This window comes from Megascapheus bottae, chromosome 17 (assembly GCF_031878675.1).
Source record: "Megascapheus bottae isolate mThoBot1 chromosome 17, mThoBot2.hap1, whole genome shotgun sequence".
NCBI classification, from domain to species: Eukaryota; Metazoa; Chordata; class Mammalia; order Rodentia; family Geomyidae; genus Megascapheus; species Megascapheus bottae.
This window is the reverse complement of record NC_143525.1, coordinates 19414410-19438930: the sequence shown is the minus strand read 5'-3', so window position 1 is coordinate 19438930 and position 24521 is coordinate 19414410. Positions and strand designations below refer to the sequence as shown.

At 44.3% G+C, this 24521-nt stretch overlaps 1 long non-coding RNA gene across 4 annotated transcripts; it reads right to left on the bottom strand.

The window, feature by feature from the left end:
• Window positions 1-151: 151 nt before the first annotated feature.
• On the bottom strand, window positions 152-24322 carry LOC150051273 (uncharacterized). 4 transcript variants are annotated; one of them, XR_016538309.1, is made up of 3 exons: window positions 24080-24322; window positions 1732-1861; window positions 152-1131 (listed from the first exon to the last, which is right to left on the bottom strand). It is a non-coding gene; the product is annotated as an uncharacterized LOC150051273 (long non-coding RNA). The 4 variants fall into 4 exon arrangements; XR_016538310.1 differs by lacking the exon at window positions 24080-24322 and adding an exon at window positions 23910-24073; XR_016538311.1 differs by lacking the exon at window positions 24080-24322 and adding an exon at window positions 11235-11347.
• Window positions 24323-24521: the final 199 nt, after the last annotated feature.

The following is a 24521-nucleotide window of genomic DNA, read 5'->3' as shown; positions in this document are numbered from 1 at the left end:
TTTTTTTTTTTTTTGCCAGTCCTGGGCTTGAGCTCAGGGCTTGAGCACTGTCCTTGGACTTTCTCAAGGCTAGCACTCTACCACTTGAGCCTCAGCACCACTTCCAACTTTTTACTATGTATGTGGGGTATCAAGGAATCGAACCCGGGTCTTCATGCATGCTAGGCAAGCACTCTACCATGAGGCCAAAGTCCCGGCCCCCACTTCTGGCTTTTTGATAGTTAATTAGGTATAAGAATCTCATGGACTTTTCTGCCGGGGCAGGCTTTGAACTATGATCCTCAGATCTCAGCCTCCTGAAGAGCTAGGACAACAGGCGTGAGCCACCAGCACCCAGGAAACACACCTTTTTCATATGAAGAAGACACTGAGATTTGGGGGTAACCACAGCATCTTGCAACCTTTCTCTACCACCACACCAAAACAGGACGCCAGCTGGGCCCCACCAGTCAGCTATTGGCAGCACAGTATCCCAAGACGCTTTATTTTGTAAACTCTGTTATGCTCCCGAGTGAAGATGGGCCTGAAGATTGTCCAAGCACACACGGAGAAAGAAGGAAACAGAGGGTCTTTGTCAGCCTTCCCAGACAGTTTCTCCTCTGCCCTGCATTAATCTTGTCCCCATCACTGGCTTCCAAAGTCATTCCCCCTAGACACAGCCCCTCTGTCTCCATCATCCCACTACACAGACACACACAGCTTCCAGGACACAAAGAGCAGGTGCTGAGGGCCCCTCTCCAGGGGCTGGGCAGTGTCTTGAAGTTTCTTGATGTCTCATTCGGTGTCTCCTTGTATTCCTAGGAACACGGAGCTCTCAGTCTGAGCAACCACTGCTGACTGGGGGTGGGGGGCATTAGTGTGTGGGCTCATTTGTTACGGCATCTGACATGGTCTTAGGCCCACCGTTCTTTAAAGGGACTTTGGAAGCACTGTGAAGGTTCAGAGGGATGGAAACTCACTTAGCACTGCCTCCTCAATCATCCTTTTGCCTAACAATAGGAAAATTCTCTTCAGCCCCACCCATCTTCCTAGGAAGATGGGGTAGGAAACCAGGAGAGGTAGGGTGTGAGCTGGTCCACTTTTCTGCTTCTTCAGAATCATTCTGCATAGAATGAGCTGGAAGTTTTGGCCCTGTGGAGAGCCAGAAGTAGAGGTGTCATTCCAGGGGTGAGGGGAAAAAAAAAGCAAGCAAGAGCTCAAGGCTCTGAGTGCCCCAGTATCCGCACTAAATAAACAAAAAGAAAAGCATCATAGAAATAAAAAAAAAAAACAACAGAAAGCTAAAACTACCCATTTTCTAGAAGAAAACATCAGAAAATACCTTTGGATTTCAAGTAGGCAAAGTATCTTGAGATAAATCACAAAAAGCAGCTATCCTTTTTAAAAACAGATAAATTCAATTGCATCAAAATTAAAGACGTGCACATCAAAAGACATCATTACGAAAGCTACAACAAAGCCTTAGACTAAGGGAAAACATTTTCAAAATATCTAGCAAGAATACGGAAGATGTAAAGAACTCCTTCATCTTGATGAAATAAAGAAGATGAAGCAGTCAGTGTTAAAAATAAGCAAAATATTTGAATAGACAATTCGCAAAGGAAGTTATACAGATGGCCAAGAAGCATTTGAAAAAGTGCTCAACGTCCTTAGTCACCAGGGGAGTAGAAAATAAAACAGCAACGAGATACCAACACACACCCACAGGAATAGCTAAAATTAAAGGCTGACCTGAAACGCTGGCAAGGATGTGGAGAAATTGGAATACACACACATTGTTGGTAAAGATTTGGTAGTCTCTTATGTAACCGAATCTCTTACATAAGTGAACGAGTCCCAACAATTCCACTTTTAGTATTACCTAAGAGAAAGGAAAGCATATGTCCTTAGGAAGGCTCATGAAACAATGTTCACAGCTACATTTTTCATAATCATAGAAACTAGAGACAATTCAAATGACTACCAACTTCATAACGAACAACTCTAATATAATCATATAATGGAATATTACCCAGCAGTAAAATGGATGAATTGCTAATACATGCAGCAACATGAATGAATCTCCACGGTGAGTAGAAGAAACTACACACAAGAAAATTCTTTTATGACAAGACTTTTTTTTTGCCACTCCTGGCCCTATGACAAGATTCTTTTGAAGACAAAATTAATCTGTTGAAGAAACATTGCAATGACTCAGAATCGCACGAGATGACTCTGGAATGGCAATGGTATTCTGTATCTTGATGGAGTTAAATTCCATGTGCACAGGCATTTGTCAAAATTCACCTACTGGGGCTGGGAGTTTGGCCTAGTGGTAGAGTGCTTGCCTAGCATGCACAAAGACCCAGGTTCAATTCCTCAGTACCACATATATAGAAAAAACCAGAAGTGGTGCTGTGGCTTAAGTGGTAGAGCTCTAGCCTTGAGAAAGCCCAAGGACAGTGCTCAGGCCCTGAGTTCAAGCCCCAAACTGACCAAAAAAATCACCTACTGGCTGGGTGCTAGTGGCAAACACTTATAATTCTACTCAAGAGGCTGAAATCTGAGGATCAAGGTGCAAAGCCAACCAAGGCAGGAAAGTCCATGATACTGTTATCTATAGTTAACCAGCAAAAAGCCAGAATCAGGGATGTGGCTCAAGTGGTAGAGCAATAGGGTCTTGAGCAAAAAGCTAAGGGACAAAAAAGCTAGTCATTTGTATTTTTGGAAACTTTAGCTATGCTGTCAACTTTGGAAAAAGTATCCCAGTTTACCATGTTGAGTTGGCATTGTACGGAAATTAATAGCCATATTAGTCTAGAAATGTTAAAATTATTTTTTTTCCATTTGTACAGGGGTAAATGCATTCTATTAAATATGTAAGGTCTTACCTGTGGGTATGATTACAGAAACTAATAAAAATATTCTCTAAACAATGAAAAAAAAAGCCAGGCACCAGTGGCTCACACCAGTAATGCTAGCTACTCAGGAGTCTGAGATCTAAGGATCCAGGTTCAAAGCCACGCTGGGCACAGAAGGACCTGAGACTCTTATCTCCAATTAACCTCTAGAAAATGAGAAGTGGGGCTTGGCTCAAGGGCAGGGTAATAGCCTGGAGCTGAAGAGCTCAGGGACAGCACCCAGGCCCAGTTCAAGACTCACAACCTACCAAAAAAAAAAAAAAAAAAGATAAATCACAAAACCTTTGGCAGCATTGTCTGGATTTTTTTTTCTCCTTAAAACATTAGATCATCAGACCATCATCCCTGCATCATTATTCACAGGAAGAAGTCACTATTGATCCAATGTCACCCAAATACTGGTCCCATGGTATGAGGAGGAGGAGGAGGAGGAGGAGGAGGAGGAGGAGGAGGAGGAGGAGGAGGAGGACTCACCAATGGCTCCAAAGAATTATAGACCTGCCTATCTACCTTCAGGCTTCTATTTTGTGTAAGTGTCTTCTATTTTGAAATAAGTTCGATGTTATTTAAGCCACTGTTGTTTTGATTTTCCCCCCCTCAGTTATCAACAAATGAGTCAATGAATCCTAGATGGTAGGTTTCAAGCAACTTGAGGGCAGTGACATGTATTTTCTTTGAAATGTTTTGCAGAACATAGATTCTACATAAATGCTTTGTGGGAATGAACGAGACCTTGTGCGTTAGCCCAAAGTGTCCACAGAGTTCAGCAAGGACTCAGGCTGAGCAACAGCTGGCTGTCAGCAGCTGGGGTTCCTTTATCTTGTTGGTAAGGGTAGTCAGGGGGGAGACAGTAAGACAAGGGAAATGCAAGGCAGGGAATAAGAGGAAGCAAGGGGTTGTGGGTGGTGATTTGTGTTCACTTTAATTCTGGTTTATAGACTGATCCATTTTCTTGGTCAAGGGGCATCACTGGAGTTTCATTCTGGGCTTCTTTTCTTTTGTAACCCCTCTACCAACATGATTTGCATACCATATAGCTGCCCCAGGTAAATGGGTTTTAAGGATATTGAAAGAGTTGTGCAACTATCCTTACCCTCAATTGTAGAACATTTTTCTTACCTCACAAAGATACTCTATGCCTTTAAGTAGCCATTCCCCCATCCAGCCCTGAGCAGTCACTAGTGTGCTTTGGTTTTGTTTTGGAGACAGGGTCTCACTAGATAACCCAGGTTGGCCTCAAACTGGTGAACCTCACTCTTTTGAATACTAGTATTATAGGTATATACTACCATATCGGGCTGTGCTTTACATCCCTATAGATCTACCTATTCTGAACACTACATATAAATAATAGTATATAATAAGTGATGTCTTCTGTCTGGCTTCTTTCACTTAGCATAATATATTCAAGGTTCATCCAGATTATAACATGGATTTGTACTTCATTCCTTTTCACTATTGAGTAATATTCCATTAAATAGATATAATAGAATGTACCAATCTATCAGTTGATGGAAATTTGGGTTTTTGCACTTTGGGTCTATTGTGAATAATACTGTTATGAGCATATATAGTAGCAGGCTAACATTGCCTTAAAGAATATATTGGGAAATGTCTATATTTGTGTATATTTGTATTTTTAATTCTCTTGAGTAAGCACTTAGGGGTGGAGTTGCTTGAGCATATAAAAGATGTGCTTAACCTTTGGAGGGATTACCAAAGCAGCTACACCTCATTCTCACAATAATTGTCATGCTTATTGTGGATTTGTTGTCTCAACCATCTTAGTATGTATGAAATGGCATCTCATTACGGTTCTGATTTGCATCTACCTGATAACTGAGATGGTGAACATCTTTTCTGTGTACTTATCAGCCATTTGAAAATCTGCTTTGGCAAAGTTTCTATTCAAACCCTTTATGCTGCCAGTGGCTAATAGCTCACCCCTGTAATCCTAGCTACTCAGAAGGCTGAGATCTGAGAATTGCCCAGGCAGTAAAGTCTGTGAGACTACTTTAAAAAAAATATTTTTTTGCCACTTCTGGGGCTTGAACTCAGGGTGTGGGCACTATCCCTAAGCTTCTTGTTGCTCAAGGCTAGCACTTTGCCACTTGAGCCTCAGTGTCACTTTGGCTTATGTGATACTAAAGAATTGAACCCAAGGTTTCATGCATGCTAGGCAAGTATTTTACCACTAAGCCACATTCCCAGACCTGTGAGACTCTTATCTCCAATTAACCACCAGAAAACCAGAAGTGGCGCTGTGGCTCAAAGTGGTAGAGGGCTAGCCTTGAGCTGAAGAGCTCAAGGACAGTGCCTAGGCTCAGAGTTCAAGCCCTACAACTGGGAAAATAAAATTATTTGGAAAAAATTATTTGGGATATTATGAATTCTTGAGTTTCAATGTCAATTCTATAATCAGCTTATTATTGATTTTTCAAGATAAGCCAATTGATCAAGGATAGGGCCGTAGCCTTGAGCTAAAGAGCTCAGGGACAGCACCCAGGCTGAGTTCAAGCCCCATCACCCACAAAAAAAAAAAAAAAGAGCCAACTAAGCTTTTGATGGAGATTGCGTTAAGTCTATAGTTAATTTTGGAGAGTATTAACAATATTCAGTCCTCCGATCTAGACATATGGAAGGCTTTTCCATTTATTTAGATTTTTTTCATTTCAGTAATGTTTTGTAGTTTTCAAATCTTACGGCTTACATTTTTTCTATTATATTGATCCCTGTGCATTTTGTTTTCCCTTTTGATTTGGGCAGTATTGGGGATTGAGTTGAGGGCCTTGTACTTGCTAGGCAAGCACTCTTCTAGTAGTAGTTGTTTCTTTATCAAAATAAAAAAGTTCATTACTGTTCTTGGTTTGCTGAGTATTTATTTATTTATTTATTTATTTATTTATTTATTGCCAGTCCTAGGCTTGAGCTCAGGGCCTGAGCACTGTCCTTGGACTTTCTCAAGGCTAGAACTCTACCACTTGAGCCTCAGCACCACTTCCAGCTTTTTTCTATGTATGTGGTACCAAGGAATCGAACCCGGGTCTTCATGCATGCTAGGCAAGCACTTTAACCACTAGGCCAAACTCCTGGCCCCTGCTGAGTATTTATATAATAAAGGTATATTGGATTTTGTCAAATGCTTTTTCAATATGTATTAAAATGATCATATGATGTTTTTGTCATATTCTATTGAGATTATGTGAAACATTAATTGATTTTTGGATGCTAGACCCATTTTGCATTGCTAGGATAAATTCCATTCAATCATAATATATAATCCTTTTCATAGGTTGCCAGATTTGGTTCTTAGTATTTGTTAACAATTTTGTTTCTATGACACATCACAGTCTATTGTTTCTTTTCCTGTGAAGTCTTGCTCTGGTTTTGGTATCAGTCTAGCACTGGCCTTATAGAATAAATTGGGAAGTATCTGTGTTTCTTTTTGACTAACCTTTTGACTAAATCTACTTCTTGACCTCAGTACTATGAGAAAAAGGCAGAACTCCAGAGGGAAGCAGAATCTGGAGTTTTCAACTTGAACAGGCAGGCTAATCAACTGAGTGCTGCTCAAAGTAGAATCTCAGTTTCTGGGTTCCAGAGACTGACTCAGCAAATATGCTACAGGGCTCAGACCCCCTGCTAACAAGCACCTAAGAGAGATTCTTCCACAAATACCCTCAGCTCCCTTTAAGAAATATTGATTGAGATCTGAGGATTGAGGTTCAAAACCAGCCCAAGCATTAAAAAGTCCATGAGACTCTTACCTCCAATTAACCACTAGAAAATTGGAACTGGTGCTGTGGCTCAAGGGGTATGGTGGTAGCCTTGAGCTGAAGAGCTAAGGAACAACATCCAGGCCCAGAGTTCAAGCCCCATGACTGACAAAAAAAAAAGAAGAAAAGAAACATTGATCATCTTAGTTAAGCTGACCCAGTAGAGTAGGCAAAGAGAATGGCCTAGAAAATTAACATTCATGGGCCGGGAGTTTGGCCTAGTGGTTAAAGTGCTCGCTTAGCATGCACGAAGACCCGGGTTCGATTCTTTGGTACCACATATATAGAAAAAAGCCAGAAGTGGTGCTGAGGCTCAAGTGGTAGAGCGCTAGCCTTGAGAAAGTCCAAGGACAGTGCTCAGGCCCTGAGCTCAAGCCCAGGACTGGCAAAAACAAAAAAACAAACAAAAAAATTAACATTCATCCCAGAAACTCAGAGCCTTTACATGTTTATGTAAGTGGGAGCTACAATGCTCAGTGTTTCCCAGACTTATTTTTCCACAACAAACAATTTAAAAAGTGATTTTTAAATTTTGGAGAAGCATCTCAAAGGATTGCTGTTCCACAGCACACACTTTGAGAAACACTATCCCATAATTTCTCAACTTTCCCTTGAACCCCACTGTGTCTTTTCTGTCAGCACTTATCCTCTCTGGCTTGCAGCTGCTCTGCATTGTGTCACCATCAGTCAGGAATCAGTCAGGGTTCTTCATTTGGGTTAAATAAGTTAGACGTTCACTTTGTAAGCCAAATTTCAGGAGGTGCCAGGAGCCCAATATTTATGACAAGTCACTGGTTGGAGACTTGGTTGACCAGATGTCACATCCAGCAGCCAGTGGAATAAAGGCAAATGCATCATGTGGAGAAGTGTTTCATGACTAGGCTCAAAGGTAGGGTTCCCTGAGTGGATGCCAAGCCTACTATTTGTCTCTTTCATGGGCCTGTGAACCTCTCCAGAGACTGGGTAGGTCATTCTTCCTTCCCTCTGAGCTCCTAGTCTCTGGCAAAATGGATTGTTCACCTCGCCTCAGAGATCAGAGATGGCACCAAGTACACCTGCCTCGTACCTCCTCCTGGAGCCTCTAACAGAGTATTGGGCACAAGGAGATAGCATTGATATAAATCATGTCATCTAGAAAGCTTCCCTGAGGTCTCTGAGCAATCTCTTTGGTGTCTTGGTTTGGATATTCTCCCAGATCTGAATGGGGAAAAGGAAGAAGAGCTGGATGCCAAAGAGTTTTCTGGAAAAAGTTAAGTCCTTTCCAGAATATCCTTCTTCTCCATGTCCAATTTGGGCTTGACCTTAAATGTACAAATTCTAAACATTCAAAAATGTTGGATTTGGACCTGATGGGGCTGGTTTGACATGTTTGTGATTTGTGTGATCATGATTGCCTGTTAGGCTTAGCAGCTGGGAGGCCGTTGGCTGTGACTTTGGGAAAAATATTTGAAAACCAAGAGGAGTTACTCAGAAACAGCTTCCTGGACCCACCCGTAGGCAGGGTTTGGTACATCCCAGGATCCCCCCAAGCTTAGCCCTACATCTCATTAACCCTAATTTATAGCCTCTTGTCTCTTTCCTGGAATTTCCATTTCTTCTCTCTTCTAGGAACTATAAAACTTCATCAATTAATTGGTTAGTCACAGAGCAAGAATAATTTGTATTTTTGTTTGTTGGTTGGTTTCACCAGTACTGGGCCTGAGCTTCTTTTTGTTCAAGGATGGTGTTCTACACTTGAGTTTCAATACTATGTACTTCTTTTTCTGTGTAGTTTATTGGAGATAAAAGCCTCACGGACTTTTCTGACTGGACTAGCTTTGAACCATGATCCTCAGATCTCAGCCTCCTGAGGAGCTAGAATTACAGGCATGAACCATCAGTGAGTGGCTTTCAAATAACTTGTTTTAAAAAGTTATCCTCAGGGCTGGGAATTTGGCCTAGTGGCAGAGTGCTTGCCTAGCATGCACGAAGACCCAGGTTCGATTCCTTGGTACCACATACATAGAAAAAAGCTGGAAATGGTGCTGTGGCTCAAGCCTTGAGAAAGCCCAAGGACAATGCTCCAGCCCCAAGCTCAAACCCAGGACTGGCAAAAAAAAAAAAAATTATCCTCAGCCGGGTGCAATGGCTCACGCCTGTAATCCTAGCTACTCAGGAGGCTGAGGTCTTAGAATTGTGGTTCAAAGCCAGATGGTCACTAAAGTTCATGAGACTTTTTTTTTTTTTTGGCAGTCCTGGGCTTGAGCTCAGGGCCTGAGCACTGTCCTTGGACTTTCTCAAGGCTAGAGCTCTACCACTTGAGCCTTAGCACCACTTCCGGCTTTTTTTCTATGTATGTGGTACCGAGGAATCGAACGTGGGTCTTCATGCATGCTAGGCAAGCACTTTAACCACTAGGCCAAACTCCCGGTCCCATCATGAGACTCTTATCTCCAATTAACAACTAGAAAATCAGAAGTGGCACTGTAGCTCAAGGAGTAGGATGGTAGCCTTGCGCTAAAGAGCTCAAGGACAATGCCCAGGCCCAGAGTTCAAGCCCCACAACTGACCAAAAAAAAAAAAAGTTATTCTCAGGAATGTGGCTTAGTGATGGAGCAATTGCCTAGCATGCATGAAGCCTTGAATTCAATTCCTCAGTACCACATAAACAGAAAAAGGCAGAAGTGGTGTATTGGCCCAAGTGGTAGAGTGCTAACCTTGAGCAAAAGAAGCTCAAGGACAATACCTAGGCCCTGAGTTCAAGCCCTAGGACTGGCAAAAAAAAAGGGGGGGGGCAGGCATTTGGCCTAGTGGTAGAGTGCTTTGCCTAGCATACACGAAGACCTGGGTTCGATTCCTCAGTTCCACATACATAGAAAAGCCGGAAGTGGTACTGTGCCCCAAGTGGTAGAGCTCTAGCCTTGAGGAAAAAGTCCAGGGATAGTGCTTAGGCCCTGAGTTCAAGCCCCAGGACTGGCCAAAAAAAAGTGTTCCTCTGTGCCTCTGATTATCCAAAATAATATTTATTGAAATGAATTCCAGGAAATATAAATCAGGAGAATAAGAGGGGGCACAGAAATGAAGGGACAATGAGTGAACAAATGCATCAGTGGTACTAAGCAGATACTACGTTGAAAATAAACTATATAACTTGTGCGTGGGGATTGGAGGGAAAAACTGAGAGCAAGCAAAGGAAGGTGTGACATTATTCAAAAAGAAATATACTCGTTACCTGATTTATGAAATGGTAACACCTCTGCATATCACCTTTATAGTAACAACTTTAAAACTTTTTTTTTTTAGGTTATCACAGTGGTTCCATGTGAACTGCTCAGGAATGGAAATGATTTGACTCTCCTGGGCCAAGTTTAATGGCAAATAAGCCTGGAGCAGATCACAGAAGAGTCTTTGCAGTAAAACACTGGGCCCCCAGGGCCCCAGCTTGTCAACACCTCATAAATTTTCTTTGAGTTGCTTCATAACATCCTAACTAAGTACAGTGATATCTCCTGGGAGTTAAACTTGGTAATCAGGTGGTTATGTTAAACAAATAAACATAAAAAATGGAGCAAGCTAGACCCTGGGGAAGCTACATGGATGTGTAGGCTGGAAAACTGGTTCTTAGGGATTGTGTTCCTAGCTCTCAAGAGAATGCTGTTTCATGGAGAGAAAGCAGAGATGGGGTGTGTGTGTGGGAGAGAGAGAGAGAGAGAGAGAGAGAGAGAGAGAGAGAGAGAGAGAGAGAGAGAGAGAGAGAGAGAGAGAGAAAGGGAGGATTAGTCTATTAGTCTTAGTACATGACAAAGATGACATATTAGAATGTGGGTCAGATTCTGTTGTTGGTGTTAATTTGTTTGTTTGTTTGTTTGTTTTGCCAGCCTTGGGCCTTGAACTCAATGTCTGAGCACTGTTCTTGGGCTTTTTTTCTCAAGGCTAGTGGTCTGCCACTTGAACCACAGCACTACTTCCAGCTTTTCTCTATGTATGTGGTACCAAGGAATCGAACCTAGGTCTTTGTGCATGCTAGGCAAGCACTCTACCACTAGGCCAAAATCCTGGTCCTGTTTGTTTGTTTGTTTTGGGTTTTGTTTTTTGGTTTTTTGTTTTGTTTTGGTTTTTGCCAGTCCTGAGGTTTGAACTCGGCCTGGATGCTGTTCCTGAGCTTCTTTTTGCTCAAGGCTAGCATCCTACCACTTGAGCCACAGTGCCACTTTCCACTTTTTCTGAGTAGTTTATTGGAGATAAGAGTCTTGAGAACATTCATGCACACCCTAGATTTTATTTCCCTTTCCCTTTCTGCTCCTAGGACAGACCCCTCTGCTCCCAGCCCTATCTGCTAGGAAGGCAGAAGGGAATTAGCCAGCTGCAGGTGGAAGAGAGCTTCAGCCACCCTCCTTCCTCACCTGGTTTCTGTAATGTAAATTATTTCCCTTCATCCTGTCATGTAAAACTTTGTGCTATGTCACCCAAGTTTCAGACAAGTGGGCAGACACTGGGAAGAATTTAGGAGGCTCCTCAAGCCACGCCTGGAGTAAGGCAGTGAATCTCTCATCCACACCCCACTGTACTTCAGAATCACCTGGGGTCATTTACCAATTCTCCATGTACAGGTCACACCCAGGACTGATTGAATCAGAATTTCTCCCGGTGACAGCTAGGCTTCAGAACTTCGCAAAGCACCCTCGAGATTCCAGTCAGGTTCTGCAACCTGTAGAATGAAACCATTCTGGATCAGAGGAAGCCAGCGAAAGGGTAGATGAGTTTTGACTGTAGTGATAAACGACAGTAGCAGTGGCATAGCAGCCATTTATGCGGGCAAAAGTGTGAGTTTAGGCAAGTGACTTAATCTTTTAAATGCTTTGTTTTCTCAACTGAAAAGTGAAGATAATTTAATTAAACTTTACAGAGTTATCATCAGGGTTGAACGACGTAATGTTTGTAAGGTCTTGGCTCAGTGCCTGGCACTTAGAAAATCCCCAATAACTTTTAGCTATATTATCATTTTATTGCTTTGAACTGGCAACAATATTTTCTTTGTAACTTATCTTTAAGTTTCCACCGCCTGAGAGATGCATACTTTTCTGTGTGAGATGCATCTTATCACTGGTGAGATACCAATGACATTACTGATAAGGGTGTAGGATGTTTCTAGACAGACACTGAAGAGCTCCTCACTGGAGCTAAGCATTACAACGTTTATTATGCTGGCATTGGGGCTTGAACTCAGGGCCTGGGTGCTGTCTCTTAGCCTTTTTGTTCAAGGCTGTTGCTCTACCACTTGATCCTCAGCCCTACTTCTAAATTTTTGGGGTTTATTTGGAGATAAGTCTCTTACACTTACCTTCATGGGTGGTCTTTAAACCACAAACCCTGGATCTGAGCCTCCTAAATTGCTAGGATTACAGATGTGAGCCATTGGCACTGGGTTCAAGACTTCACGTTCATTACCTCCCTTAATTCTCACAGTATTCCTGTGGGAGCCTTATTATTATATCCATCCCCTTCTAACAGATTGGTACCCTGGAGTCCAGAGGTGAGATGCCTAACCCAAGTTGCCAGTGGAAAATGGGGATTGCAGCTGCACTTGTGGAAGATGGCTTTGGCCAATGGCCTTATGCACACTGCCTCATTTTCCCCATGAGTTCCCAGGGAGCCAGGCAAAATTGCTGTCCCTCTGTGAAGATACTGACCTGACACTCAGATTGAGCCACCTTACTAAGCCTGGTGCTGGTAGCTCATGCCTGTCATCCTAACCACTCAGGAGGCTGAGAATGGAGGATCGCTGTTTGAAGCCAGCCTGGACAGGAAAGTCCATGTGACTCTTACCTTCACTTGACCACGAAAAGCCAGTGAGCCACTTGAGTGCTAGCCTTGAGCACAAAAGCAGAGGGATAGTACAAAGGCCCAGAGTTCAAGCCCTAGGACAGGCCAAACAACAACAATAATAACAATAACAAAAATCAACCAGAACTCAGGTGAGCGTGACCACTCAGCTCCTCTTCCAGGAAATATTATTTGAATCCATTTGCTGGTTTCTTCTTGGGCACCAAGCTCTGGGCATGGAGTGGTGAAGCCTCTCAGGATAAGCTCATTCCCAGTTTGCACAGGGACTCTAGATATACTTCTACAGACCTGTCTCCAGATGCCTGAAGCTATAAAGGAAGACAATAGGAAGTTGGATTGGGGGTAACAGCAGGGCCTGTTGAACCAGAGTGGCAGGAAGGAAAGAAGACCAGAAGAAGATGCCAGCCTGGTCCAGGATAGCAGGCAGGGCTGGCCCAGCTACTTCCTCCTCAGGAGAGCCATCAGATATCCCTAAAGTTGCAGGAAGAGCAATGATAGGGTGGGATCTGTGTCCTTTAAGTCATTCATTCCCCAAGAGACAATTTAGCACTTATTGGCTGGCAATGGACACTCCCTCTTTACCCCCCAGCTCCTTGGGAAAGGAGAGCAGGGCTGTTGGCCCAAGGAGACCATGTGGCCTTCCAGCTCTAGCTCAGACTCTGAGGAAATGAGGAAATACTGAGAAAGCAAAGCAACCTAACTCAGCTTAAGGCACTGGAAGGTTTTAATCAGAAACCTCACGAAAATTAAAAACTTAGCCCAAACAATTCCTACCAGATGGAAATTGATCTCAACTTCAAGTTCTCTCACAGGGCCATCCAAGCCTTGCCACGCAGGCATCGACTTCCGTGCTTAAACAATCAAAACTCAAGCCAGGCACCCCGTGACTCACGCATGGGATCCTAGCTACTCAGGAGACAGACCTAAGAATTGAAGTTCAAAGCTAGCCAGGTCCGACAAATCCATGAGAATTATCTCCAATTAACTCGCAAAAAGCCAGAAAGTAGAGGTATGGCTCAACTGTTGGAGCACCAGTCATGAGTGAAAAAGCAAGAATGCTAGTACCTGAGTTCAAGTCCCAGTACTGGTACACACACACACACAGACACACACACACACCAAATATTAGAGCCATCTAAGGGCAAAGGTGATAGCTCTGTCCTCTGAGGGTACCCAACTTTTCCCAGAAAATGAGGTGAATAATGTCTTGCATTCAACGCATGTCTCATGGATTGTTGTGAGGACTGATGGAGTCATGGAATTTCAGAAGAGATTTATGAATTAAACCATGACAACTGGTTAGATTTGCGATTGCCTAGGCCTGACCCTAATGCAGGGATCCCACAGGGACAGATAAGAGAGGAGGAAGAAGTCAAAACTATAGGAATGCTGGAAGTGTCTCCAAACCCCAAGGTAAGGCACCCTGCAGCTTCTGGGGTGCCTGGGGCTTTGAGGTGAGGTCTTACCCTGTGTAAACAGAGGGGGAGGGGGCACTGAGATATCTCCCAGTGGCATAGTGCATATGTAGCTTGTGTGAAAACATGAGTTGGATCCAGAGCACTGCACAGAGTGGGGGGGAGGAAGGAGGAGGAAAAGGGAAAGGAAAGGGAAAGGGAAAGAAGGAGAAAGGGAAGGGGAAGGGAAAGGGAGAGAGGAAGGAGAGGGAGAAGTAAAGGGGGAAGGGAAAGGAAGGAGGAGGGAGAGAGAAGGAAGGGGAGGGGGAAAAGGGGAAAGGGGAGAGGGAGAGGGAGAAAGGGAAAGGGGAGAGGGAGGGGGAAGGAGAGGTGATGAGGAGAAGGGAGAGAGGGAGAGAGGGAAGGATAAATGGGAAGAGGAGTGGGGAGGGGAGAGGGGGAGAGAAGAAGAAGAAGGAGCAGGGGAGGACAAGAAGAAAAGAGAAATGAAAAAGGAAAAGAAGAAAGGACAAACTCTGTACAGGGTCATCTCACCAGAACACCCAGAGGCAGCATTCTCATTCCTCCATTTTATGATGGAGGGAACTCAGTGTTTAAGCTGAGCATCCTTTACTTGTGGCATCAAGTCTTTAGTCTCTGTGCTACATTGCCACGTGGGGTACCCAGTTTTGAGGAGGCTGGGAAGCACTGGCGCCTCCCTCACATGGCAAGGAGGCCTAAAGCCTAGGGCCTGCCATGCTTTATGGGGCTGTGAAACTAGGAGGGAGGGTTGTTTGGTTGGTTGATAGGATTTTCTTTTTTTTTTTTTTTTTAATATTTTTTAACTTGAGAATTCTTTTATTTATTTATTTATTTTTATTTTGCCAGTCCTGGGCTTGAGCTCAGGGCCTGAGCACTGTCCTTGGACTTTCTCAAGGCTAGAGCTCTACCACTTGAGCCTCAGCACCACTTCTGGCTTTTTTCTATGTATATGGTACCGAGGAATTGAACCCGGATCTTCATGCATGCTAGGCAAGCACTTTAACCACTAGGCCAAACTCCCCGCCCCGTTTGATAGGATTTTTATTTATGCTAGGCAAGCAAGGACTCTACCACTTGAACCATACCCCAAGCCTGTTTGTATATTTTGGGGGTTTTTTGGTAGTTGAGATAGGGTTTTACTAACTCAAACTCATTGATCTGCTGCCTCCTCTTGCTGAGTAGCTGAGATTATAGGCATATGCCTACAACTCCAAGAAAATGTGTTTTTTTTTCAAAAACAGAAGAAAATTTGAACAAAGTAATAATATGTGGCTATGAATCTATCTTATATTCATCTTATCAACTTGTTCATGTAATACATTTGTGTGTGTGTCGGGGGGCCTGGACACTGTTCCTAAGACACTGTTTAAAGTTAGTGCTCTACTATCTGAGCCACAGTTCCACTTTCAGCTTTTTTAGTGATTAATTGGAGAGAAGAGTCTCATGGACTTTCCTGCCTGGACTGGCTTCCAACCTTGATCCTCAGATCTCAGCTTGTTGAGTAGCTAGGATTACAGGTATGAACCACCAGCTCCAGCTATCTAATACAATTTTTAAGCGTCTGTTTGTTTTTAGTATAAAGGGGAACCATTGAAGATGAAAAGCAGATGTGTTTCTACTGCCCAGGGCTCTGGCCCTGAGAGCAAGTTCTCCTTATCCCCCCACTCCCTTCATGCCTTCTCTTGGCCCCAAAGTGGCTCAGCAAGCCAGGCCAGGACAAGTGTACTGGTGGAACCAATCAATTCCACAAGTCCCAGGCCGGGCTGGCTTAATCTGTGGTGTCCCCACCCTACCCCACCATACCATCCTCCTCACAGCCCAGAGCAGAGGAAGGGCGGTTCCAATTCCTGGCATAGCCGAGCTTCCTGATTTTTCTCCAAATGGACAAGGTCAAGTTGTACTGGAAAGGAACATGGGAACCAGCCATGCAGAAGTCAGGGAGAGAGGCACACTGAGTTCTATACAGAACTCTTTTCCCCATCACCCCTGCACACCCCTACAAGACCTCCTTGTTCTATCTCACCTCCTGGGCTTCAATTTGCCCATGAGTGAGCTGGAGGTGGGGAAAAGGATGGTTCTACGGAGGGTGCCCTCCTGCCTAGAGGATCTAAGTCAGTCAAGGTGGGAGCAAAGCAGGATCCAGCCACCATTCACACCCAGTGGCCACCTGGGCAGAGAGGCTGCCACCTTAACAGCACATACCGATGGCACCCCTGCCCCATGCCTAGTCCACCCTCCAACATCTCATCTTCACAGCGACCTCATAGCTACTGACTTGTTAGTTCTATTTTGCAATGAGAAAAGTGGGGCCACATGCATCACAGCTGGAAGTAGTCCATGATAGGCTATGCCCACACCACAGCCACCTTCCTTCTCACCCAGCTGCTGGGCCAGATGCTGAGGAATCCAGATGACCCTGTGACAGTGGGTCAGGATGTCTTGATTTGGAAGTGGCTGAGGGAGTTACTGTGTGTCCCTACTGCAGTATGGGAAATAGCCTTGACTTCTACCTGATGTATGGCATGAGGAGAGCTGTGAAGAATGTTGCCTGTAAAGCACCATCGGCTATCTGGCCTTCTCTTCCTCTTCTTTTCCTCCTCTTCTTCCTCCTCCCTCTCCTCCTCCTCCCTCTTCTTTTCTGGTCATAGAGCTTGAACTCAGGGCCCAGGTGCTTTCCCTAAGCTCTTTCACTCCAGGCTAGCACTCTAACATTTTGAACCACAGTTCCACTTCCAGTTTTCTTGTGGTTAGCTGGAGAGAAGAGACTCATGGACTCTTCCTTCTTCTCGTAAGCACTCCATCACTTGAATTATACCCCAGTTATTTCTCCTCCTCCTCCTCCTTTTCCATACAGCACCCCCCCCCGTCCTTTTTGCTTTACTTATTTTTCAGGTAAGGTCTCATGCTTTTTCCTGGGCTGGCTTTAGACATCACTGACACTGTACACATGAGCTGTCATGCCCTCCCTGCCCTTTCATTTTCACAGAGGTCACTCCCTAAAGCCTTCTGAGTTGCTCTCCATCTCAGAATCTTCTTTCCATGGGAATTCTACCTGCAATCATGACATTTACTCTCAAAAACATCCCTTTATTATTTATGAATGTGTGACTGTTAATATATACATAGTCACACTAGCTCTCTGGGGCCTTCCAAGTCATAGCACTTGTCACTGCCCATTGTTATCACTCATTTAATGACTCTAGACTGGCAGCTCCTGGAGGTAGGAAATGTGCGGTCTCATTCCCAACCCTTGAGAGGTCAGGGCTTATCACAGCAGGTGCTCAATAAATATTCATTGAGTAGATGAATAAATTACCTTATCTTATTACTTAGAGACAAGAGCAGCTCCAGGAACAGGAGGAAGAGAGGTGGGGGGAAGAAAAGAGAGGAGGAGGAGAACCAGAAGGAGAAAGTGGAAAAAGAGAATGAAGGAAAATGAAGGAAGATCTCTGAGAAGCTAAAATACAAAAAGTAGCCATCAGACAAGTGCATGATGGGCACAGGTGGCTGCTTTGCTTTTAGTTTTCCTGGGCATCTTGCTTCCTCCCAACAATATCTCACCTCTGGCTCTGGTCCCTGGCTTTGGTCCCTCACCTTTTGCCTCATTCATTCATTCATTCATTCATTAGAGCTCCTGTAACACTAATTGAGCCTTCCATGTACACAGAAGTGAGCCCAGCCCCTCCCAGCCCTGCCCTTTGCCAAGAGCTCATAGGTTATGAGAAGAAATGTGTGCACCCCCACAGGGATACAGCGTTTGTAGTCAGTAGTGCACCTTGGCTACCCTTGCTCTTTATTTTAGCAAAATTTCCCTTGCAGTGATTTTGGGTAGACAGAGGAAACAGGATCTCTGAATTTGCAATCTCAGGGACAGGCCTGATCCCCAAATGCTCCTGTTCCTTTAAGAATCCTACTCCTGCCAGGCGGTTCACACACACACACACACACACACACACACACACACACACACACACACACACACAAAATCCTATGGCCATCATCCTATGGCTGATCCAGGCTCATGGAGCCTTCCAAGGTGCAACTATTGAATCATAAACACCAGGTTTTAAGATGGCCTTCCAGAGGGAACATTCTTACTTCACTTGCTCATTTCGGATCAGAGGAGCAGAGAATTAGATCCACCTGATAGACTGGCTTAGCCTGGCACAGCAGGCAGATAGCCACCCACCCACATGAGACAGCCTTCCTGGAGCCCTAGCTCAGCTCCTGGAGGAAATAATGGAGCCAGTCTGGGGACCTGATGGTGCCCAAGAGAGCCAGCACTCTACCTACCCTCCTCACTTCCCATTCTCATCTCCTGTTAGTCAGGCAGGAGCTCTGGGCAGCCCCGGGAAGCTCATCTGCAAAGTAGAATTCCAGGAACTCCTGGCCAAGCCAACTCCTGGCTACAGTCTCAGTTCCTTTATGCTTCTAAAGGTCTTTGGTGTCAGAGCTCAGCCTCACAGACTTCCAAGCAGGAGCTTGGCTGCTATCTCTGCACTCTCTGCCCTCCCCCACAAGCACACTTCTCACTTCTGAGGCTTTCTGAGAATCCTAGAAGGTCATTGCTGCCATTGTGGGCTGCTGTGAGCCACTAAGCCTGGCTGGACTAGCGCACCTGGAAGAAAGGCAACTTTAGGGGGTAAAAAAGGAAAAGTAGCAAGATGACTCCTTTCAGCACAGAAATGCTTGTAAAAGAAAATTACTTAAGAAAGGCCATCTGAGGCTGGGAATGTGGCTTAGTGGTAGAGCGCTTGCCTAGTATGCATGAAGCCTTGAGTTCCATTCCTCAGTACCACATAAATAGAAAAGGCTAGAAGGGGCACTGTGGCGCAAACTAGCAAAAAAGTTTTAAAAGGCCATCTGGCTGGGCACCCATGTCACAAACCTATAATCCCAACTACTCAGAAGGCTGTGATCTAAGGATCTCAGTTCAAAGCCAAGCCTGGGCAGAAAAGTTGGCAAGCCTATTTCCAATTAACCAGCAAAATGCCAGAGTGGAAGCATGGATCAAATGATAGGGCACTAGCCTCAAACACAAAAACTCAGGGACAGTACCTGAGTTCAAGCACCAGGAATGGCGCACACACAATAGGATACCTGCCTTAAGAGGAGGAAACCCATCCCTTGTGTAAAGGGTTGCTCCAGGAGTCTAGACATCTATGTTACAATGACCCAAATTTTGTAAAGTAACCCTCCCTTTTTTTTTCTAATCCTGTCGCTTGAATCCAGTGCCTGAGCACTGTCCCTGAGTTTCTTTTGTTCAAGTCTAGCATTGTAGCACTTGAGTCACAGCACCGCTTTCAGCTTTTTCTGTTTATATGGTACTGAGGGATCAAATCCAGGGCTTCATGCATGCTAGGCAAGTGCTCTACCACTAAGCCACATTCCCAGCTCAAGTAACCACACTTTTTATATGATTGCTAATGACAAATGTTCTAAGTACAAAAATGATTGAATCCACCAGATGCTCATCTAAAAGAATGTCTTTGCTGGAACTCTGGTCCTACTTGCCTACATAACTCTAAATGTTTTAACACTTGACACGTGCTAGCACACATGTCCAGGTATGAGCTGTCTTTTGCTTTTTTGCCTTATGAATAAACTTTCCCGGTCTCTACTTCGACATGTCTGAAATTCTTTCCCATGATAATGTCAATGGCATTTCATTTTATCATTGTTTCTGAGTCAGCTCGCACCTACTTAGGCAAGTTGCACCTGTCTTTTCCCACTTTACATTCAGTGATGTCAGGTTGGCATCTTGAACTTGGCCCTGATTCAAAGTATTTACACCATGGAAATTGGCAATGGTTACAATCAAGACTTTCTTCCAGAGAAACCAATTGTGTAAACACTTACCCTCATAACACAAGATATAACCTACATAAACAAAAGATCTTTAGGTCCTCAGAAGTTTTATGAACAAGCAAAAAAGTTAGTGAGCTAGTAAAAAACATTTAGGAAATACATCAATGTCTGGGTAATTAACTGTGAGCTGTGAACTACATGATTTCTAAGCTCAAGAACTAATGGTCTTACTTTGTGTGTTGTTTCTTTGTTTTCTAAGTTTCCAGAAGCTCCTTCCATCTCCTTGGATGCTTGCTTACTCCTCATCTAACCCTGGCTTCCCTTCCAGAGAACTTCTCTGCCCCTGGGTCCTGAGGGACCACCCAACCTGGGTGCCCCCCAGAAAAAAGCCAACAACCACTGCTACAGCCTTATTCCTACCTACTTGGCACAGAGCTGACATTTGCAAAATGTCCTTATTTACATTTCCAACCACGAAGCTAATTGTTTGTGTCTTTAGCTAACAAGCTGTGGGTGATTACAGGCTTCTTGGTGTGTGTGGGCATTGTTCAGAAGGATCTGGCTTGGAGAACCTCTGAGTGTTTCATCATGTTATATTTTGAGGGAATTACTGGGAAGCCTCAGCCAGATGATGCAAATCTGACTAAGGGTGCTGGGGAAAGGCCTTTGGCAGAAACAGCTGCAAGTATCTCCAGATCCAGGAATGCCAGGGAGCCAGGGGCAGCTGGGAGGAGTCAGTGAAAGAGATTTTCTGGAAGAATGCAAATTTCTTTCTTTCTTCTTCCTCTCTTGCTCCTCCTCCTGCTCCTCCTTCTCTTCCTCCTCTTCCTCCTCTTCCTCCTCTTCCTTCTCCTCCATCTTGTTGGTCTTAGGGCTTGAACTCTGGACCTGGGCACTGTCCCTAAGTTCTTCAACTCAAGGCTATTATTCTACCATTTGACCCACAGTGCCACTTTCAGTTTTCTGGTGGTTAGTGGGAGATAAGAGTCTCACAGACTTTTGTGCCTGGACTGCCTCAGATCTCAGCTAGGTTAGAGGCATGAGCCACCAGCAGTACCCAGCTTGCAAATTTCTCAATAGGACACACACACACACACACACACACACACACACACACACACACACACACACCCTTTCATGACCAGAAACTCAGTGGAGCCAAGGCCAAGGTGCTAGTAGTTTGAACTGGGGCTGGTGCTGGGGAAAGCATACTTTTCTGGAATTTGTGTGAAGCGCGCATATCAAATACTCAAGAATGAAACAGGAATTGAAAAGAGAACAAGCTCAGCCTGAGTTCCAATGTGACTTGGAGCTTTGTCCTACCACATACTATCTAGTGCACTACTGGGGGACTCTACACTCCTGGGGAGCCAGGGTTTATGAGACAGCCTTGTTGCACAGCATAGGGTTCTGGAAACTCTCTTGTCTCCACACATTCAGCTGTCAGCTCCAATATTCACATCTCAACACCAGGGTTTTCCCTCCACCTAATTCTGGAGCATCCTTTATCTTACTTGAGTAAAACGTATCTTGCTCTTGATCAGCCCATTAGCAAGGAGGAGTTACACAATCTTCCACCGACATTCCTGGCATGTGCTCCAGCCCAGAAAGTCATTCATCCTGTCTACAACTTTTACAGGGGAGGTTTCCTTCTCAGAAAATAGGAGTGGCTGCAGACCAGGCTTTTCTTTCCTGTCTCCATGTTACCCAACCCTAATAAGCATATACTATAGACACTTTTACCTTAAAATGACAGTGACAATTCATCCTAGGGATACTTTTCAACCCTGGGAAATGTCACTATCAGCCAGTATTGCCCAGTAGCTTAGTCACACCACCAGAAGCTGAGGTGAGAGTGGACTTTCTTATGACAATTCCATGTGCCTTCGGGAGACTCAAGGACCATATAGTTTTCTGCTTTACCATCACAGATGAAGGGGTTTTTGTTTGTTTGTTTTTGTCGGTCATGGGGCTTGTACTCAGGGCAGGGCACGGTTCCAGAGCTTTTTTATTCAAGGCTAGTGCTCTGCCACTTTAAGCCACAGTATCACTTTCAGTTTTCTGGCAGTTAATTGGAGATGAGAGTCTTACCGACTTTCCTACCATGATCCTTAGATCTTAGCTTCCTAAGTAATTAGGATTACACGAATGTGCCACCAGTCCCCAACAAAGTTTTCATTCTTTTTTTTTTTATTTTTGCCTGTCCTGGGCTTGAGCTCAGGGCCTGAGCATTGTCCTTGGACTTTCTCAAGGCTAGAGCTCTACCACTTGAGCCGCAGCACCACTTCCAGCTTTTTTTGTATGTATGTGGTACCGAGGAATCGAACCCGGGCCTTTGTGCATGCTAGGCAAGCACTCTACCACTAGGCCAAACTCCCGGCCCCAGTTTTCATTCTTATACTAAGATGCGGACTGCTATACCTTCAGATTCTCAGTCCACATACCAGAAGAAGAAAGGATATAGAGAAAAGGCATGCATCAACTAAGTTGGCTACTACAGCTGACCAAAGGCATCCCTTTCCATCTATTTCACTGACCAGAATTCTGTAACCTATTCATTTGAACTGCAAGGAAAGCAGTTCAAACCAAGCAGGCCACCACTATGAAGGAAATTAGTTTTGAAGAGAAAGGAAACACTAGCTTCCCCATGAGCAAAAGATAATGTTTTACAATAATCCTAGTCTATTCCCAATTATATGTATAGCTTAATCACTTTGTGAATTGGCAGGGGTGACATAGTATGCTTGTACTTCCTAAATGGGGTTAAAATTGAACATGAGTTATTTTGGGTAAGAGAGAAGGTAGATACTTAAGATGGAACCCAGGAAGCCAGCAGAGGCCTTTGAAATGACAAGGAGATACAAGTTTTGATCTGAAGAATAGCTTTCCAACCAATTCATTTCAACTTACATTTACTGAATATTGAACTAGCTAGATGGTGATTATAAGCTGCTATCAAGATGTGCCCTGTACATTTAGAGAAACAAGACAAGCAAGTCAATGTGATTTCAACAGGAACCTACCTGACACACAAGTGTGATTTGACAAGCAGTGGTAGAAGGGTGTATTTCAGCTTACAGACTGCCTTTGTGTGTACAAACAAATGGTAAGTGGCACAGAAGGGTGCCTCTGGGGGAAACGTGAAAATAAAAACAAAAGAGGTAAGGGTCAGATAATAAGCTTGAACTTCACCAGTAAATAAGGCAGGGGTGGGGGGAGGAAGCCATTGAAAGTCTTGAGCAAGGGAGTATTAAGGAAGGATTGGCATAGAAAGGACAAGAAGCAAGAAGAAAACGATCTCCATGATCTCCTGGAGATCAAATCAAGACGACTTGACACAGCAAGAAGAGGCAATAGGAACTATTTGGGTTGGTAGCACTGTCACCAACATCTAGAAACTATGCTGAGCCCCAGTGGTTCACGCCTATAATCCCAGCTACTCAGGAAGCTGAGATACCAGGATCACAGTTCAAAGTCTACCCAAGGAGAAAGAGCCAGAAGTAGAATTGTGACTCAAGTAGTAGCCAAAAAGCTAAAGGACAGCACCCAGTCCTTGTGATCAAGCCCCAGTACTGGCACCAAGCAAAGGAAAAATATTTCAAAGAGATAAGGAACATCTGGGAGACAATGTGGAGTTGGAGATGACAGGTGGCCAGAAGGTGGAAATGCACTATGGGCCAACCGACATTCTGAAGGTCAGAATGAAAATGTTAACTTGGAAGTCAACAACTGAATCAACAATGGGAGTGTGAGAGGAGGCTCAGATGTACAATGCCCAGAGCCAACATTCTACTCTTCCTCTTCTGCCTAGAATCCTCTCTCCTCCTGTGGCTCATGATCTCAGCATCCCAGACACACCCTCTTCCATCCCCATCCACACTGGCCATTTTACTCAACTGCTCAATACACAGTTGCTCTCTCTGTTGCTGATATGTCTCAGCTCATGCCACTGCTCTAGTCCAGCTCCATCACATCTTATGGCAAAGTCTTCCACTGGCCTCCTAGTCTCTACTTGGCACTATCACACATATTACAGGCGGAGATTCATTGTGAGATGCCATTCTATCTGTGTGATTGGCCTTTTCTCCTGCCCAACCTACTGACTATACCCTATAGGGCCTTTCACAGGCCAGGCTATAGACTACACCCCCAGTTTCATCTCCTACCTTATCACATGCATCTGATCCCCAGTTCCCTAAATGTATCTTGATTGACTCTTGTCTCCAGCACTCCATCAGCTACTATTTCTGCCTGAATGTCCTTCTAGCGCATTCAATGCAAGCATCACCTCTTCCAGGAAGCTTTCTCTGATCTCTTTTGCATGTTCTTAACTCACCTAGCAGTTCTTTTTGTCCTTCCCATTGTATTGCAACCTTGTTTCTCTCTTTGGTTGAGGGCAGATATCATGACTCCTCCTCTCTCAGTCACCAGGGCCTAGTCAAGTAGTACACAGTAATTACCCAATATTTGTTGAATACTTCAGTGAGTAGACATGCTGAGGCTTGAACTCAAGGTCAGAGTATTGTCCCTTAGTTTTTTGCTCAAGGCTATCATTTTACTCCTTGAGACACACCTCCACTTGCAGTTCTTTGTTGGCTAATTGAAGACAAGTCTCATGGACTTTTCTGCCATGGCAAGCTTTGAACCATGGTCCTCGAATCTCAGCCTCCTCAGTAGTTGGGATTACAGGCATGAGCCACTGGCACCTGGTTCAGTGCTTTAAATTTTAAGAATGAGAGGAAATGGCCCAATATCTCAGAAGCCTCAGAAAGAGGCCA